At 35.9% G+C, this 21,208-nt stretch overlaps 2 long non-coding RNA genes across 2 annotated transcripts in view; one reads left to right on the top strand and one right to left on the bottom strand.

The window, feature by feature from the left end:
- The window catches only part of LOC137075451 (uncharacterized), a 69,283-nt gene extending 49,361 nt beyond the window's left edge, over positions 1-19,922 (bottom strand). Inside the window, exons 1-2 of the long non-coding RNA XR_010905046.1 lie at positions 19,549-19,922; positions 7,703-7,934 (exon numbers count right to left, since the gene is read on the bottom strand). This is a non-coding gene — a long non-coding RNA (uncharacterized lncRNA). The remainder of the gene's footprint in view (positions 1-7,702; positions 7,935-19,548) is intronic.
- LOC137076113 (uncharacterized) lies at positions 13,683-18,119 on the top strand. The gene is made up of 3 exons (XR_010905201.1): positions 13,683-13,756; positions 15,496-15,542; positions 17,582-18,119. It is a non-coding gene; the product is annotated as an uncharacterized lncRNA (long non-coding RNA).
- Positions 19,923-21,208: the final 1,286 nt, after the last annotated feature.

Below are 21,208 nucleotides of genomic sequence, written 5' to 3'. Positions count from 1 at the left end.
CCATTTATGCATACACAAACACACATACTGTACTTGGCCACATCACCAAACACGCACACAGGTCTTGTTGCTATAAATTTAAGGCTAAGGCATCTTAAAAATTAAACATACAAGTGCATCCCACAGTTCACTATTTACACTTATGTATTCAGGCAACAACTTTATCTGACTTTATAGTGACTTTGAGTGCACTTTAATGTTCCCTGGCAAACAAAACCTCAACCTTGGTGTTGCTGCTAGCGCTGTGCTTTACCAGTTGTGCATTTGTTCATGACATGTGCGTGTCCTGGATGGTGTGACACATTCTTGACACCTGACAATCATCCCTCATTCCTCCACACTACAGTATGTATGCTAACATGGAAGAGATGATGTCACTAACAGAGGGGCAGAGCGGGAAGTGTAGAGTGTCTCTCTCTGCAAGGCTGGGGGATTCCTCCACGCTGTCATATCTGTGTCACCCAGAATCCCCACTGCGTCTAACTTGCACATTCTTGCTTTGACCAGTCTGCTCTGACTAAACAGATGACATAGATTAGTAGTTTCTCACTCCTAGAGGTTTACGCATTATTTACAGTTTTAAAAACCATTGCAACACTGTGTTTTCAGATCTGATTTGATCAAATCAGGGATGTCATTTAAAATGAATTTAGTGCAACAAATATTAGCACATCCTGTGTGAACGGCCCGGGCCCTAAATCGGCATCAGGTTGACATGCTGCATTGTAAAATAAATTGCTATGGACTTGGACTGTAGGCCAGTAATGACATGGAAATAATGCCCATATTCACTCTTGTTTAAATGTCTAATTTGTCCAAAATGCATGCTCAGTTATGAATGACATGAATCATGTGAAATATTTAAAAAAATATTATTACTATCGGTCACTGAACAGTTCTATCATAAAGCAGTTGTCACACAATCTTTGACTGTTAAAACTAAAGCGTCAAATTGGAATTTACACTCATCTTATGTGAACAGTAAGGACTGCCTTTGATTTGATTGGCCATCTGTCATTTTGTCATTGACGAGCATTGTTATGATGCAGACTAGCCTAAAAATTTAAATTTTAAAACATTTTGTCATTTGGCCATTTTTTTTAATTATTGGGTAAGACCTGACCCTTCAATGTCTATGGTGGTTATGGCCCTAATTTAATGGCTTGCTCACCTGCCACAAATGTAATACTCAAAATTGTAATTTGAGGCTTTTCTCAGAAATTTAATTATGGTTAATGTTAATTACAAATTAATTTGGTAAATGTAATTGATGTAACATTTATTTCTTTTTAATTGCTGTTCTTTACAAAGTAATTTAACGTGAATAGATTTATTTTCCTTAATTGCCATTAGAGGGCTTGTTGCACCTACTGCATTTTCTAGTTACAGCATTCTCCCTTACAGCCAATACACTTAAGTGCTGACCAATAACAGAGTGGCGTCATGATAATTGTGCTGAGAGAGGTGAAGTCAGGGTCGTAGGTATATATCAACCTGTTTCATCATCCTCTGTTTTGAATCACACCTCTGTTCTTTTGTTTAAGAAGGATGAGGAAAGGCTGAGCTTACTTGAATTGATTACAGGGTACTAAACAGCAGGTGCATTAAAACCATATCCAACGATAAACAATAGTGGATAACAGAAAAGTCATATCATGAAAAATAATGTTTTTGATCTAGACCTTTTTAAATAAAAGTTTCCTGTTCTGTTAAAACATGCAGTAACTTTTTGAACTATACTGGGGTGCGTTTCCCAAAACCATAGTTGCTAACTAAGTTAGCAACTTTGTCGGTTGCAATGCAATTTCCTACAGGTTTACAGGTTAGCAACTATGGTTTATATAAGCTCACAAAAAAATCCCAATCAGAAATGATTTTACACATGTACACTCGAACTGTTAACTTGAAGTAATACGAAGGAAGTAGTACAGTAACTTTTAAGTGTTGTTATTTGTGTCTCATGTACATAGTGCGATTACATAGAGGGTTTAAAAGTGCAACAGCAAAAAGGCCTGCTTAATTCTAAGGGCCAGAGAGAGCATGGCAACCTCAGAAAAAATATAAAATAAGTGAATGCCTTGACCCCTTTGAAGCATGATTGATTGATCATTGCCCAAAAATATATGGGAAAACTTTGTGACATGCTACACCTGTTAAACAAGATGTAACCTGATACGCCTCTGCCAAAAATGATGTAACTACATGTAATGTCAATGTTGCTAAGGAGGAAAGCCAAAGATTTCTATTCACAGTTAAAAATTGTACTGCCACAACATGTTAATATATAATACATATCTCAGATTTTGTTAAAAGCCAAGTTATTTACCCTAATACAATCTAAATAATTCTAACAATGGCAAATGCCTTTTGTGATAAAAACGTAACATGTTTTTAGAGCTGGTATGAATACCATTTTTTGAGCTTTATCGTATTAGACACATTTGAGTGTGTTTAAAATTATGTTACTAATTATGTAATGCATTCGCAAGTACGAATCAGATCAGTTTCGAGGGGGATGCAAGGTGTGCATAAAAAAAAGAATACTCGATAATATTGTAAGAATATAAGATATCAAATAATAACAAACGTACATATTTTAATAGGTTTTGACATCTGTGATGTTTTATTTATTGTGCATTTGATGGTGCTGTCCCACTGCCGATATTATGTGCTGAATGGTCAGTTGCGCAACAAGATCACAGCACATCTCAATTCTAACAAAGATTCGTTCTGTGTCCTTGTGTCCTTGAGAGCTCGGTCTTTCAAGGAAGCCTGCAGAACGCAAGTCTGTTCCTTGCATTCTTAAAACTAAGAAACAGCCAATAACTTTGTCACTCAAGTATCTCCATTGAATCACGCTCACACAGCACATCAAACATCTAACTGAATATTACTGAAAGCCATCTGCTGTGTATAATAACTTCATGCCTACGTTTCAAGCAAATACGTTTAGTGTGATAAAATTGAGTTATTACACACAGGGTTTGACAAATGTTCAAATGAAACCTACATTGCTACTACTCCCCTCGCATTTCTTGCCTATCATTTCACTTTCATTCAGCCTGTCAGAGCTATTCAGGAGATGAAATGATCAAAACGGGCAAATTATAAGTATGATTTATTGACTATATCTTTACTGCTATGTACAGTTTGGAAAAAATGTAATCACAGGGTTTAAAATTCCCGAGAACATGTCAAGGAACAATGACAATGACATAGACATGTACTTGTCAAAATTAAGATGACACAGACTTGAATAAGGCAAACTGTGATCATTGCCATGGTTACAGGGGGTGGGTGTGAGAGATATGCTTTGTGCACTATTGTAGTTTTGGGATTTGAGAGCAATAACTGCGAAGGTTTTGAAATGGTAATTACATTGAGGAAAACTGAAATTTGAAAATTAAACATTTAACTTTTATTCTTAATGCTGTTGAATGTGTAGTGCAAGTTTTTGTTATGATCTTGCTGGGTGGTGTTTACCCTTTATTCAATACATTTTATTTGTAATTTTATTACATACATTCAATTTTACATAAACTGTTGCAGAGCCAGTTATCGATTTCACACTCGCCTGTTAAGGATTATAAATGCAGTCGTAAACAAGCATGTGGCGAGTCATGTCTTCCTTTAGCTGCTTATTTGCAACAAGTTTAATTAGCCAATTTTCATCTTACAGCAGAGAAGGCTTTACATGATGTGATTATATCTTCAATTAAGGTGAAGTGTAGAGTAAGAGACACAAATCAGAAGATTACTGGAGTTTTATTAGATATGAGGAAAGGGCTCTTTTGCACTCATGCGCAATTCCCAATCGCCTGGATGCCTATTGAAATTACTGGATTTTGCCATTGAACATCGCCAACCAATATTCAACCAACAGTAAATATAGACAAAGCTCCATTAAAGGTGCACTGTGTAGGATTTTTGCAGTAAAATAACCACAAAAAAAAATCACCAGGCCAGTGTTATATATTTTGTTTAGTTGAGTTCTTACAATAGCCCAAATGTTTCCAACTATTTGTAACACTCTAAAAAATGCTGGGTTAAAAACAACCCAAGTTGGGTTAAAAATGGGCAAACCCAGAAATTGGGTTGTTTGAACCCAATGAATGGACCCATTCAAACAACCCAATTTCTGGGTTTGTCCGTTTTCAATCCAACTTGGGTTTTTTTTACCCAGCATTTTTTAGAGAGAAATTGTGAGAAAATAGCTATTTTAACCAAGGAACCGGGACATCTGAGGGAGTCGCCTGTCAATTGCGTCAAATCGGCGTTACCCTCGGTTTCTGGTTTTATTTGGCAGAAACGCTTTACTCTTAGCAGTCTGAACAAGTGCAACTGATTTTGAACTCAGTAGCCGCTGAGCGAACGCACAAAGTGACGTCATAACAACATTTTAAACACACTTAAATGTATCTAATATGATAAATAGTACGGGTGGGCGACATAGCCTCAAAATTATATATCGATATTTCAAGAATATTTGGAATAATGATATTTATGACGATATAGGAAAAAATATATGGAACAAAGTTTTATTGGTTATTGCAGCTCGTAGGCAGTAGCATTTATTAGTGCAAACATCTTTTTCCAATGAGCTACTGTCATTGATGAGAGAAGATTTAAAGGTGTCATAAACTAACTTTTTTTATATACTGTTGTCTGAGATCAACTAATGGTGTGCGTGTGGTTTTTATATTCAAAAACATCATAACTAACAAGTAATAGGCTATTTTCTACACTGGTTTTGAGGCTCTCTCCTGAACGCTGGGTTTTGAGAGGCGTGCCGCACTGGAGACTTGGAAGTAAACGCCAACAGCTAGGATTGGATACGATTTGCATATTTCTTCATGAGCAGAAGAAACTTCTTTCAAAAACATTACAAATAGTAATGTGTTAAAAAACTTTTGGCCTATACTGTAAATGTGTGGACATGCCGCCAGCACTGCCAGACACTGAGGCAAAAGTAAATTCAACAAGTCAGTGAAGTGTTCACTGACTGCTGACTTGTTGAATTTACTTTTGCTATCAAAGTTTTTCACTTTGCTTGATCAATAAAATCTATGCTCCTGTTTCCTTAAGAGAAAATAAATCCAGAAATGTGTAAACAAGTCAAAACAGTTAAATATTTTACAAGTTCCTGACAGAATATTTTCAAAACAATCAATACAACTTTGAAAAATAGAAAATCATATTTGTTATCATTTTTGCATTCTTAGTCTATTGGTCTACACTTTTTTTCCAGTGTTATGGAGTAACCAAATAACAGTAATGACTAACTTAGCCTTTTCTAGTAGAACAACATTTTAGCCGTTTTCAAAATAGTCTAGCTTTTACAGTAACACAGCCAATTTATCCATCAGCATTGCAATGTGACATCTTTTTTTACACAGTCAAATAATCTAAGGAAATGAATCAATCTCTTATTATGTCCTCTTTCTCCCTCTCTCAAATGTAGCATTGGAATGCCAGTCATTTCACTGATGTGGTTCATTCAGACAATTTGAGTAGGTCAAAACAAGAAATACACTGTTGTTTTCCCTGCACAATCGTCTCTGCAGAATTGATGAAGCTATAGTTAATAGTGTATTTTAATATATTAATTTATGAAATTATATATATATATATATATATATATATATATATATATATATATATATATATATATATATATATATATATATATATATATATATATATATAATTTTATTATATATATATATATATATATATATATATATATATATATATATATATATACACACACACACACGTATATATATTTTATTTTTTATTTATTTATTTTATTGTATACAAATGTGTGTGATGTGTTTTACTTGCATTAGTCATATTTTAATATTAGTTTTCTATTAGTATATTCTATTGTTAGTGCAGCTAACACTACTACCGATCAAAAGTTAAGACGGTAAAAGGAGTGTCTTATGCTCACCAATTTAGGCTGCCTTTATTTGATAAAAAAAATAAAATAAACTATTGTATATTATTACAAATCCAAACCATTTCTATTTTAATATTAATTTATAATGTTAACAGCAACACAGAATTTTCAACAGCCAACACTCCAGTCACATGATCTTCACATTTATCATTATCACAGTTTAAAGTGGCTGTGCAGCTTAATATTTGTGCTGCCGAAACAGTAATTCAACATAATTTTTTTCAGGATTCTTTTATTAATAGAACAGCATTTATTTACATTTTTTGCAACAATGCAAAAGTCTCTACTGTCACTTTGGATCAATTTAGTGTACCCTTGTGAATAAAAAAAGTACTCTTTTCTTTGTTTAAATAGTAATGTCCCCAACCTTTGAATGGCTATATGTGTAAACATTTTTAAACAATACAAAAAAAACCATAAAACAGATAAATACTGCTCTGATCATTAATATAAACAGTATCACACAGTAGGTTTTTTTGTGTTTTTTTAAACACGGTCTCTTAAATAGCATAAGTGTACCTCCAAACTCCTCAGAAATGTCTCTTGACTGTAGTATAACTACTTTCAATGAGAAATGTAGCTTTCTCAACACTAGTTACATTTTTAAAAAAAACTACTAAAAACTATTTAAAAATTACTAACAGCTTTAAGTTGTCAATGTTATATCAGTTGTCAAGAGGGCTGATCTCTTGTTGTAACCAAGTAGCACCCTTTTTAGGTAATAAATCGTCATCGCAGGCTGACATGCTACTCTTCATGTGTATACTCTCAGACAGGTGTTGTTGTGCGCGCTAGGGAAAGTAAATGTGCCATACACCGTGTCGCTATATCATTGATATATATATATATATATATATATATATATATATATATATATATATATATATATATATATATATATATATATATATATATATATATATATATATATATATATATATTATCGCGATATGACACTTTTTTATCATGTAAAAATTTATACCGGTATAATCATGGACAGTATGATATGGAACACCCCAAATAAACAGAGCTGCAATAACCTCATACTCATAATACTCATACCTTCATAATAAAAGTCACGCTGCTCGCGAGCCGTGTATTGCGTGACAATCACGCCTTGCTCGGCTCCTTCAAAATTTGGTCCTGCTCTGCTTCACACTACACTTATATATTGATCAATTTGTATTGTATTCACATGATGTGTGAATGAAGAAGTCAAACTTCATTAACCAGATCTCTCTGTATTGTCTCTTTCTGCACTCATTCCTACAGCGAGTTGGACAGTCCTCTGATGGAGCAAAAGAGACTGAGAGGAAGAGAGGGCTGGGGAGAGGCCAGTCGTACCAACCCTGCAGGCATGGCGCTGATCCAAACCCTACACTGCTCAAGTGTGAACTCGGGGGAGGCTGCTGTGGGTGAAAGCTATCTCAAAAATATGATTACATATAGCCTCTTCCAACCACCATCATGGATTACATTAGATCTTAAATGGTCCACATGCAAACCACACACATCACATACTGAAACACATATGCGCGCACACACAAATTCGGGGCTCTTTAACGTCCCCCTGCTGTGCCCCTCCCCTTCAAAGCTAGAGCAGATTCACATGAACCAAAAATGCTGATCCTTCACAAAAGCACTGGGCAGAGGGAAAGGTCATCCACAACAGGCCGGGAAAATGCATGCCATCCTGGCTTTCCCTCTAATACCTTAAAACCCCTTCACATTCTGGCCTACCTTTCCTCTAATGTACAGATTCTTCCATGTGAGATTGCCGGCTCTCTGGACATCAGCCAATAGGAGCACAGGATGCGTGTTATCAGTGCCCTTCAGGCGATGCTACTTTGAGGAGTGTGTGACCAAGCGCTTGGAACGACGGGCTAAGCCGTTAACCACATCTTTGACCACTGTCGCTCCCCACGAGTCAACGGTACAGGCGTGATGGTGATAAAGTTTTCACAGGGAAAATCTAAACACAAAACACAACAAAAGACCATGTTTAAAGAGTATTCAAACATGTCACAGCTTTTGGCCTATCATTGCCCTCAAGGATGTGTGGTATATCACACACAGAAATACAATATATATATATATATATATATATATATATATATATATATATATATATATATATATATATATATATATATATATATATATATATATATATATATATATATATATATATATATATATATATATACACACACACATGAAATACACACATATACATATAAAAACTCACCTAAAGGATTATTAGGAACATCTGTTCAATTTCTCATTAATGCAATTATCTAATCAACCAATCACATGGCAGTTGCTTCAGTGCATTTAGGGGTGTGGTCCTGGTCAAGACAATCTCCTGAACTCCAAACTGAATGTCAGAATGGGAAAGAAAGGTGATTTAAGCAATTTTGAGCGTGGCATGGATGTTGGTGTCAGACGGGCCGGTCTGAGTATTTCACAATCTGCTCAGTTAAGGCTGGAATACACTACACGATTTTTGCCCCGATTTTACCCTGATTTACATTCTGAACTAGATGACGCTAGTTGACAAAAGTCAGAGCCTGTCTGCAGATTTGAGCCGACAGATTCCATGAAAAATCGTAGTATATCATGGCCATAGACAAAGGCTTCAGATTTTGATTCCATCCAGTCAGTCAGAGGATATCAAATATGTTTGATATTTTGAGCCGATTTTAGAACACATATGACGCATCGCTACTGAAACCGGAAATCACAAGCCAAAGAAAATCAATAAACAAGAAATGGAGACCAAGATCACAAACTGGAACTCCACCATGGAAGAAAAACTTATTCAGCTGTGGCAGGAGCACGAGTGTCTCTATAATGTGGACGACAACTGTTACCAGAACAGAGTAGACAAAGAAAAAAGCTTATTTTATGTCATTTTAACACAAATAACATAAATGCAGATACAGGCCTAATTGTAATAATAAAAAACAACATAATTATCGATTTTGCGTGGCGTGAGCGTAGCATTTCTGTTGCGTCAGCAGCGTGGCGGCTGCCTGGCGTTTTCTCTTTCTTTGCACACCAGAAGCGTGTCTGATGTGCATCCCACAAATCTCCATCAACTGTAAGTAGCTATTCTATCAATATGGGCCAACATTTCGAAAGAATGCTTTCAGCACCTTTGAATCAAACTCATTGTCATGTTCAAGGAACCAATTTGAAATTATTAGAGCTTTGAATAACATTGTGACATGGTGCATTATCCTGCTGGAAAAAGCCATCAGAGGATGGGTACATATTAAATAATAATAATAATAATATTTTATTTATAACGCACTTTTCATTGTGAAGAATCTCAAAGTGCAACAATGGAAAAGGGGGAGAGAAAAAAAAGATTAACAAGAAAAAATATAGAATAATACAAACAATCAATGAACACAAAACAGTTAAAAGCTTTTCTGAACAGAAAACAGTGTTGATGGTGGAAGTCTCTGTAAGCTCTGCAGTACACTGGGGACCACTCCATGTTTTACATTTCTCCCAATGCTAGAGGCTCTGTTGCTACATATTCCCAATTTCGGTAGTGTCCTGATGACGTTGTCGAGGCATGACAGCTGAAGACCAGATGGAGGGGATCGCCGCAGCACAATGCAGGAGGCAAACCAAGTTCTCAGGGCACCTCTGTGGAAACATCGGGGTCGGCGCAGAAGTCCAAGCTGTTCCACGGCCGCAACGCAAGACGGAACAGCGGCACAGCCGAGATGTGGAACATCCCAACATTATGCCGGACGCCGATGATGCCGGGCCGGTGAAAAAGCCGCCAATCAACCGGCAAACTCAGCCACCACGCAGCCCAAGCCCGAGGGAGACCACCAGCAAGCAGCCGCAGCGAGCAGCCACAGCTAGCAACACGAAATGTCCTTCAATACAGAAACCGCAACAATCCAAACAAAAACATCAGAGAGGCAGGTGGAAAATGGCAAACGACGAACAACGTCCTCTCAGTGGCTGCCAGCAATCAGCAACAGTCCCAACTGCAGCCCTGACCATTTGACTAGTCACAGCCAAAAGAAAACAAAACAAAATCCAAATCCAACTGTAACTGTAACATGATTTGTGGGTGGAGAAGTGGCGAACAGACAACGCCAGCGTCCTCTCCCCCACATTGCATGGTGGTCTTAAAGGGATGGACATGGTCAGAAACAATGCTCAGGTAGTCTGTGACATTTAACGATGCCTAATTGGCACAAAAGGGCCTAAAGTGTACCAAGAAAACATCCCCCACACCATTACACCACCACCAGAAGTCTGCACAGTGGTAACAAGGCATGATGGATCAATGTTCTCATTCTGTTTACAAGTAATGGCGAAGTGAAGCTTTTTTGAACCAGTGAAGCTTTCAGCACAATTGAATCAGAAAAAGGTTCATTACTCAAAGCTTTTTAAATCAGAGCTCGATGAGGACCTCTTCTGGTGAAAGTGAGGGAAAGCGCTGTGTGGCAGAATGTTTCGCAACCATTGTCTTATAAGTAAAAATAAAAATGTATGGATAGATAGATGTATAAATGAATGAATCAATATGTTAAACAATCTGTTTCATTGCATACTCCTAGAAACTACATTTTGTAATGTGAATGTGGACATTTTTCCTGTTTGTAAACAAATAAAACTTGATACAGAATAATGCAAGTAGACTAAACACACACACACAAAAACCTAGCGTAATACAACTGTTCTAACTTCTAACCACTCGTTTTGCGCTTTTTAAATCAGAGTACGAAGCGGTCACACAGGCGTGTGTGAAACGAAGCTTCGGATGTCATAGGTCATGTGATTTTGATAGAACGAATCAAGCATCGATACAAAGCTTCACCGAAAAGTGAAAATCGTTTCATTTTTTTTACACAAGCTTCGGAGCTTTGGTAACACTGTTAACATCCCTACTGTTTACGCAAAATTCTGACTCTACCCTCTGAATTTTTCAACAGAAATCGAGATTCAGACCAGGCAACATTTTTCCAGTCTTCAACTGTCCAATTTTGGTGAGCTCATGCAAATTGTAGCCACTTTTTCCTATTTGTAGTGATGAGATGAGTGGTACCTGCAGTGTCTTCTTCTGTTGTAGCTAGGGTTGGGCATCGTTTTGATTTGAACGATTCTGATTCCGATTCCGATTCTTACTTTCGATTCCGGTTCTTTTCGATTCTCGATTCCGATTCTTTAAGGGGTGGAGTCAAAACATGTCACATCGATATTCAATGCTATTTTCAATACAATGGGGGGAAAACGCTGCATACTGTCAATTAGATATTTTTTATATAATTTTTTTTTTGTCTGTCTTTTGAAAGTCTAGGCAATCAAACATTTCTTCTGAAGAGATCACTTTATATGATAAAGCTTTTAAGCTTTTTCTCATATATAAACATTGATCAATTACTATTAAAATTATCTCACAAATATTTGTTAACTCAATGTATTTTTACAACGGGGTAATTGTGTTGCAATAGTTTACACACAGCACAAGTAAGCTTGATTTTGAATGGTAAATTTAATAAACAAAGATACATATTACAAAAAATAGCACAAATAAATACAATAGAATAAAAGATATAAATGAAATAGACAGCTTTATTTTTTCAGGTAGGTCTAACATTCAGGTAAGAAACTGAATAAAAAAACGCAAAGTGGCTAAATAAATTTAAAATAACATTGGATAATGTTTTTGCAAAAAATTAAATAGTTTCATATAAAACCATTAAAGTTACACAAGTTGATCAGTCAAGAGCAGTGTGATCGTTTGTCTTTTTGTAGTTTGACTTTGAATAACAAATGACTGCTGTCCTTTTAAGAACTGCTTGTTTCAGACTGTGTTTACATACTGTTCAAAATGTGCACTGAGAATTAGTTTGAGTGTATTTGACCAATAATAAGCTGGATAAAGAAGCGAATATTTGCACTTGTATGTCAGGGGCGGCTTTATTACGGTTTATTACGGCTCAGATGTGAGAGCGAAATCTGCGGGGATTCGTAGAATTATGTGCAATCCCGCGCGAAATTCAGACCGATCACACACACTAACACTAACACGCTGTCGTAGGAAAAGTCCAGCAGAACGCGTGTCCGTCGTGTTCAGAGGTTAACCGGCTGAATGAGAATATGCGGCTGCGTGTCAACTCGCTGTCGGTCAGAGAGGAGAGCAGCTGGGATGGATTGTGTAGGCTGAACAGGCTATCGTATCTTTTCAGATATTTCAGTATCAATATTTTTGACAACACTAGTTGCACTGTGCCGACCCAGGCTTTTAAAAGTGAAATAAATCCACACTTCAGAGCCGCTTACCGGGCTTCCATGAACAAGCGGGTGCGCAAGCACCGGAAATCAGGTGGCCATGGAAACCAAAACTTGCGCGCTTGGAACCGAAGATCGGAACCGAAAATAAATTTTCTAAACGATTCCAATGGAATCGTTATTTTTTAAACGGTTCCAAGTTGGAACCGGTTCTCGATGCCCAACCCTAGTTGTAGCCCATCCGCCTTAAGGTTGTGCGTGTTGTGGCTTCACAAATGCTTTGCTGCATACCTCGGTTGTAATGAGTGGTTATTTCAGTTAAAGTTGCTCTTCTATCAGCTTGAATTAGTCAGCCCATTCTCCTCTGACCTCTAGCATTAACATGGCATTTTCGCCCACCGGACTGCCGCATACTTGATGTTTTTCCCTTTTCACACCATCCTTTGTAAACCCTAGAAACTGTTATGTGTGAAAATCCCAGTAACTGAGCAGATTGTGAAATACTCAGACAGGCCCGTCTGGCACCAACAACCATGCCACGCTCAAAATTGCTTAAATCACCTTTCTTTCCCATTCTGACATTCAGTTTGGAGTTCAGGAGATTGTCTTGACCAGGACCGCACCCCTAAATGCACTGAAGCAACTGCCAGGTGATTGGTTGATTAGATAATTGCATTAATGAGAAATTGAACAGGTGATCCTAATATTCCTTTAGGTGAGTGCACTGTAAAACCTAACAGTGAAATTCACTAAATGAAATAAGTTCATTTTACTTAATGTTACCAAAAAAGTTAATTCAACTTAACAAATATGTGTGATGTTAACTCAAAAATGTATTATTGAAAGCAAACCTCAATCTAAATAAGTTACTAAAACTTTTTAACTCTAATGGTTTAAGTTACAGATATTTATTTAATCTAGTATTTTACATCTATGGCCAATTAAATAACTAAAAGCTGATAAAATAAATAAATAAACAATAGTATATACATTAATCTACCTCATATTAAGCCTACAGTCTTACATTAAGCTCTTTTAAAGTCATTACATTTAGTCATGTCAAAGTATCATCCCAGTGAGTTTCCGAGGTAACAAAAACCGCGCCATTTTCCCTCCTTCAGTCCAGTCACAGCAGGACGGCTCGCGCTACAGTCAAGAAAAACAAAAGGTAAGCGTTTCAAACTTATTTATTCATATTTCGCTCATGTTTGAACGTTTTCAGTGTTATTTTCGTACCTCTTTTATGTTTATCCGAAGATTAACCAGCTCAGTAATGTTGTGTGTAAAGTTAGCCAGCAAACAATCTAACATTAGGAGCAAATGCGCTATTGCACCAGTGTTATCAACGGTAATGTACACGTTTGGAGTTAATTATGCTGTTTTACACTGCAGTTTGTCAGCGGGGAATTAAAAAATATATGTTTGTGCTTTCTCACAGTCGGACAGATACACGCTGGCTTTAAAGACAGCTGGCCATCTTTCCACGTCTCTCGTGCCACAGTGACGGTAACTATGTTAAAGCAAAAGGTAACGTTAATGCAAACTCACGCATTCCTTATATTACAACCGTTTTAAATGTATTGTTAATCGAATTCGAGTTTCCTCTATCATATGTGATGCTAGTTAATTTGACTAAAGCAGCTGAAGCTCCGGGGTGAACAAAGTGACTTGAGGAGCATTTTAGATCCTGTTTCATGGGCGTAGATTACGCGGGGGACGGGGGGGACGTGTCCCCCTCACTTTTAATAAAATGTATTTTCGTCCCCCGCACTTTTACTGGGTCTCACCGATCCTAGTCGACCCGCTCCGAGCGGGATTCGAACCGGTGTTACTCTGTGTGGGGGCGGACAAGTTAACAGAGACGCTAACGACAGCCTTCTCTAAACTCGGTTGATAGCGCGCTTCTTGAGGTCAGGGGCAAGTGTATTTACATAGAAACCAATGTAAATACATCAAGATTTAAATTCAGAGACAAAAAATTATCTATACATGACCTGTAATTTTTTCCGAATCTTAATATGAGGAGTGCGCTCTCACAGAAAGTCCAAAAGTGGGTTCGTAATACCCTGTCAAGCTGGAGCTGCAGCTGAAGGAGAACAATCGTTATGAGTGATGAAACGTGACGACGACAATCAGACGAGTGCGACAATATATGCTTTATGTGTGTTTTTTAAGTCATCTCAATGTAGCCTATTTATTGACAATAAAGTATCATGAATAATGCAGCTTTTTTAATGTTTAGTATTCTGCTCACCACGGCTGCATTTATGTAATCGAAAATAGTTAAAACAGTAATATTTTGAACATTATTACAAATTAAAACCGCTTTTTTTCCCTATGTGAATATATAGTAATTTATTCCTGTGATCAAAGCTGAATTTATCATCATTACTCCAGTCTTCAGTGTCACATGATCCGTCACTAATCATTCTCAGATGAGGATTTCATAATCAAGAAACATTTATGATTATTATCTGTGTTGAAAACAGTTCCCAAAATGTTGTGGAAACCATGATAGCCTACATGTTATTTTTCAGGATTCTTTAATGAATAGAAAGTTCAATGGACAGCATTTATTTGCATTTATTAAATAAATTATCTAATTTGTAATATTAAAAATATCACTTGTGATCAATTTAATGCATGTCTGATCAATAAAAGTATTAATTTCTCTCTTTTAATTTTACCACAAATGTTTAGAAAATTAAGCATCACCATGGGCAGCACAACTGATAATAATCCTAAATGTGTGTTGATCATCAGATCCTCATATGGGAATGATTAGTGAAGGATCACTGAAGACTGGAGTAATGATGATAAATTCAGCTTTGATCACAGGAATAAATTACATTTGACTATATATTCACATAGAGAACAGATGAGTTACATCAGAATATATATATATATATTTACATTGCATAAAATCTATGGAGTCTTAATGCAGAAGTGTTTGTAGTATATAAACCAATCATAAAATTGGCACACAAAAAAAAGGAGAATAGGAGAATAATATTATAGATATTAATTATTGGTTATTGTTCAGCAGTGTATTTGATATCTTGCCCAATTAAAAGCAAGAGATGCGATAAATTATATTGGTCCAAAAAAAAAAAAAAAAATGGTATTACGACATTTCTGTCCCCCTCACTTCTGAAAAGATGGCTACGCCCCTGCTAACGTTAGATAAAATTTTAAACTGTTATTTGTTTCTCATGACGTTTTCTCATTTGAAACTCACACTAACACATTGTTTTAAATCTTTTCAGAGCAAAGACGAAGGTGCAATGGCAGCAACGTGGCTACAATTCTATGAGTAAGTAAGTTAGAATTAACATTGAACAAATCAATGGAATTTTGTAACGTTACTGTGCAAAATGCAAATGATAACGTTATGAACAGTTACATAATGTTCATACAAATATAAGTTTGTTCTTCAATTTTAATTTTTGAATGAATTGCTATTTTTGCAAACGTAATTATGACCATAAATGTCTTTTAGCACAACTTGTAAGTCTTCTGAAGCAATATGATTTTTTTAAAAGGCTTAAAGTCCAAAGTCCAGTCTGTCTATCATTCAAAGTCATGTTGTATTGCTTCAGGAGAATACTGGTCAAGTCTTGAAAGTTGTTGTTATAGTCGGCTTTCCTAATATAAACAGAAACATTTCGTGTGTTATATTTTCACTGGCAGTTATCCTGAAGTTGCCTTGGGTTTGTAAAGGTGTAAGGTAATTGGCAATGCTAGATTTGCAGTGGTTGAAAGAAGTCTTGTCATGAATCATAAAAAAAACTACGATCCTGGCAGGTCTGTTACTATTTAAAAGGAAGAGTTAGGAGATTTTTCAAGACACAAGGTAGGACACATGTCAAAACTACATTACATTTATTTAGCAACATGTTAACCTTTCAGCTGCCACCAGCATAAATGCATGGTGTGGTTACAGTGACTGATAGTTGATCATTCAAGTTGTCTTAAATGTATAGTCCACTTGCCAATACAAATTCAGTCATGATTCATAAATTACCAATCCTCATATTGTTCCAAACACATAAGAATTTTATTAATCTGTCCATTGAAAATCTAGTCTTCAAAACGTTTAATTTAGGCTTTCATTAGCATATACATTGAGCACAGCAAAAGCTTATTTGACACATAATAAACCAATCTCAGCTCAAGCTTAAAGGAATCGTTCACCCTGATTTACTCCCCCCCTCAAGTCCTCCTTGGTGTAAATGACATTCTTCTTTCAGACGAATACAATCAGAGTTATATTAATACATGTCCTGGCTCGTCCAAGCTTTATAATGGCAGTGAATGGCAGCCCAAAATTTGTAGCCCAAAAAAGTGCATCCATCCATTTTAAAAGTGCTCCACACGGCTCCGGGGGAATAATAAAGGCCTTCTGAATTAAATCGATGGGTTTGTGTAAGAAAAATATCCTCTCGTGATTCAAAACGCTTGTGCAACGCCCGACATCATCGTCACATCATTTATGTTTTTTACGCTGCGTCCGCCGTCAACGCCGTGGCTGTTATGCTTTTTTACGTTATATCCGACGTCATCGTTGCGCCGGAAACTAGTTATTTTCTTATTTTATAACGAGTTAAATATGGATATTTTTCTCATATAAACCCATCGATTCACTTCGGAAGTACTTTATTAACCCTCCAGAGTCATGTGGATTACTTTTATAATGAATAGATGCACTTTTTTGGCTTCAAATTTTGGACAGCCATTTACTGCCATTATAATGCTTGGATTAACCAGGACATTTATTAATACCGCTCTGATTATATTAATCTGAAAGAAGAACGTAATTTACACCAAGGATGTCTTGCCATTATCCATTTAAAATTTTATAATCAAATCTGTCTTGTTTCACCTTGTCTACACCGGATGTGAGCAGCGCGACAGGACAAAAGAGCCCCTTATAGTCCGTTATGTTGTCTACACTGGATGCGGCGTGATGTGAGCGACAAATCTTTGACAGTAAACTGTGGCCTCTTTCTATTTATGACATACTGACATGAAAAACAAATGTTTTGCAATGTGTGCATTATCGCTTGAATTCAATTCAATTCAATTCGTCATTCAATTCAAGGTCTAGAACATTCGGCTGATACACCCCTGAAAATGTTTTTCCCCCAATTAAACCTTGCTGACAAACAACTTAACATCTTTACAAAATTGAACTACAGGGTTTTAAATAAGCACACGCCCAACTAAATCAACAATAATCCGTTCCTTATAACAACGTTTTTTTTATTTATGAAAATTGAAATATGGTGTCTGCCCTGACAAGGGTTATTTTTATATGTGGTGTCATACAAACTTTTTTTCCAATGCATATAGAAAAAGGAGCTTGACCAGGTGCAGAAGCCAACAGTCACCATCCTTACTGTCGAGGAGGAAGAGGGAACGTTACCTTTAAACCCACTGGATGCTTTGATTGTCTTTAAAGATGAGGTGGTGATGTCTGCCAAGTCTTCGGTCAGTGCAATACACTTAGAGTACATTAAAGATCATACAGTGCTTTTGCTTTTTGAGGAAACGTACCTTTTTACATAATTTTTTTATTTTATATGTTTTGTTATTTAAATGTTATGACTTTTTTAAACATGTTTGTGCTGTTTTATTTGGTGAAAAAGTCTAATATTTTTTGTCTAGTTATATTTGTGAACATATGGCATACTGTATTTATGATGTAAATGTTATATTTCAATAAATTACTTAAAAATACCCTCCTGTTCTGTCTTCATTTTGTACCAATGTTAGCTTGTGCTTAGTCTTATGTAACTTAATCACTTTGAGTTTGATGAACTTAAACCATTTGCCGCAATCTGTTTCCTAAAACCATTTAAGTAACCATGTAGTTGTTAAGACTTAGTTAGATTTGTTACCTGAATTCAAACTGAATTAATAAAATTAACTTAAAATCTTTAAGTTCAGTTTACTCTTAATAATTGATCAACACAACACTAAAATATAAGTTTTAACACTTAAACAACACTAAAATATGAGTTAATTTAACTCAATGTATATGAGTTTTCAGTACTCATACTTAATGGTTTTAAAACTTAATTGGTTTGAAGCAATCGGTTTCCTCAAATGGTTTGAGTTACCGTAACTTGTTGGGTTTTACAGTGTGTGTATATTATATATAATAACAAAAAAAGTATTTGTAACTAGTATTGTATTGCATTTTTTATTCACACACACACACACACACATATTATATATATATATATATATATATATATATATATATATATATATATATATATATATATATATATATATATATATATATATATATATATATATATATGAAAAAATGCAATACAATACTACTTACAAATATTTATTTTTGTAGTTTAAAGGGATAGTTCTCTCATTATTTACTCACCCTCATGTTGTTCCAAACCTAAGATCTTTGCTCATCTTCGAAACACAAATGAAGATTTTTTATGAAATTCGAGAGCTCTCTGACCTGTCCATAGAAATCTATTTAATTTATACTTTCAAGGCCCAGAAAGGTAGTAAAAACATATTTTGCACTATTTTACAACCTAATCCGCATAAGCTAGTCACTGTAGTAGTAACATGGGACAATTTTTTACCATGTTTTACTAATTTCTGGAACTTGAAAGTGGTAAATAGGCTAGCTGTCTAAAGAGGGGTCAGAGAGCTCTCAGATTTCATCAAAAGTATCTTCATTTGTGTTCCGAAGACGAGCGAAGGTCTTACGGGTTTGGAGCAACGTGAGGATGCGTAATTAATGACAGAATTTTCATTTTTGGGTGAACTAACCCTTTAAAACTGTTACTACCCAGGAGCAGTTGGTTGGGTTTTGTTCTCACAATTCGTGTTCTTGAAGCCAAACCAAATGCTCAGCAAACCAAACTCACAATCAAAACATATGTGGTTAGAAGATTTCAAAAAGGTGGCATCACTAATTCACAATACAAGACATTATCAAATAAAATTAAATGGGACATCTATGAACAATATACAATAACAATAATGCCATGATGGTATGCATGGTTATAAATTCCAAGCTTGGATGTAGAAATAGGCATAAACAGAAAAAACTAAGCAAGTTACAAATTGGCAAGCAAAATGCATGCAAATAAAATGAGTACAACGAAGAAGAAAATAAATATAAGGTACCCTACTGCGTAGGTAAGTGATGCTGTCAAGGCTGCTATTGTATACCATGTTTATATGTCCAAAAACAGTAATGCCATGGACGTTTTGATACTTAAAATGCTTTCGTGTAGTGTTAGTGTTCTGATTGCATGTGTTCTGTATAACGTTACCTGTACAGGTCGGGTCTTTCATAAGCAAATGCATCTGTATTGAACTTGATAAATATCACCATATGGCAAACGATAGGCTGGTTTTGCAGGCTTGGTATACATTATTTGATTACTTTTGTTTTTTGTGTCATAAAGTGACTATTTCTGTTCTATGTAATGAACAAGCCGCTCGGCGCTCGCTCATCAATATGCTGCACAAGAGTGTGCTGCCTAAGAAACGAGACTCCCATGCTAAAAGAAACTCAAAAGAGTGATTAATAATCATTAGTGAAACGTCATCGCTAATTCAAAATTCGCGACATGTAAGACACATATAAGAGGCACGTTATATAGACCGTTGCGTTGCTGCGTTTAATTCAAATTTGTATTTTTCCCCTCGCTAACTACCCTCCGAGACGGTTTACACAGATGTACGTCATCGTTTACGTAAACAAGTGCCTCCTACTGGTGGAATCCTTGAAATCGAGTTGATTTATTATTATGTTTTAAATCCTTATGAATGTTTTCTACACCACATAAAAAAATATATTTTACATGGCCGTTCAGGGCTTCCGTACGAGTCGTGAAAAAACATGTAAAAACAAACTACCTTAGTTGAAATTAGAAAATTGCCTCCTTTCAAAAGGTGGCGCTATATTAGGATATGTGGCTGTAGTAGTCATTTGTGTTGGTCAGTCCTGATTGTGAATAATATTAGAGTTAATAAATATTTTATTTTAAAGGGATAGTTCGGCCAAAAATGGAAAATATTAAAGTGATACAAAATACTTTTGTGATAGCCTACACTTACTCACAAAATATGATATTTAGAGCGTTGGTAAAAGAAAAAATACTATGGAAGCCAATGTTTCCGTCAATATTCTTCAAAATATCATCTTTTGTGTTTGTGTTTTGTAAGATGTCTGGAACAACATGAGGGTGAGTAAATGATGACAATATTTTCTATTTTTCACATTGCTGTTCACCTTTAGACAATAGGCTATAACTTTGTGGACAACACTAAATCTTTAATTTTTTATTTTACACACATTTTTAGCCAAGTAAAATACAGATGTGAAATGGAGGAATGCAATTTTATCCCACCCTTTCAGCTCTGATCCCACCCAGAGAAAAGACTTTTACAAACGTGTGTTAATAATCTCCACAGAAACAACATTTCACATTATGTGTGAAAGCCACATAGTCCCAGGCTGGGGCTTTAGAAAAATAAATCAATAAAAAACAAAATAAAAGAGGAAGAGATTGAAGAGAATAAGAAAGTGGGAAAGAGAGAGGTGTAGAAGAAAGAGAGAAAATGGACGGACTGCTGTTCTACAAATATTTGGAGATGTGGTGCTGTTTTCATTGCTGACATCAACATAAATTTGTGCAATGGGGCCCAAGATGCTCAGCAGGTGTCACTTTCTGTGAAAGGAGTAGAAAGAGAAGTAGAAGATGGCAAGAGGTTTTGAGGGAGGGAATGGAATGAGAGAAGTGGAAGACAATGACCTTTGCACCTTTGAACTGTTCTCTCTCTCCCTCAGAGAAGTGAAGGTCATCTGCTCTCAACCCTCAGCCTTACCACCTCACACCGCAGTGCCTTCCTTCTGTAGCCATCTCATCTGTCAAACCTACAAACTCCACTTTAAACCACAGTCCTGACCACAACATACACACACAT

Source organism: Pseudorasbora parva, chromosome 5 (assembly GCF_024679245.1).
Source record: "Pseudorasbora parva isolate DD20220531a chromosome 5, ASM2467924v1, whole genome shotgun sequence".
In the NCBI taxonomy this organism is placed as follows: domain Eukaryota; kingdom Metazoa; phylum Chordata; class Actinopteri; order Cypriniformes; family Gobionidae; genus Pseudorasbora; species Pseudorasbora parva.
Note: the sequence above shows the minus strand (reverse complement) of the source record. Positions and strands in the feature narration are given on the sequence as shown.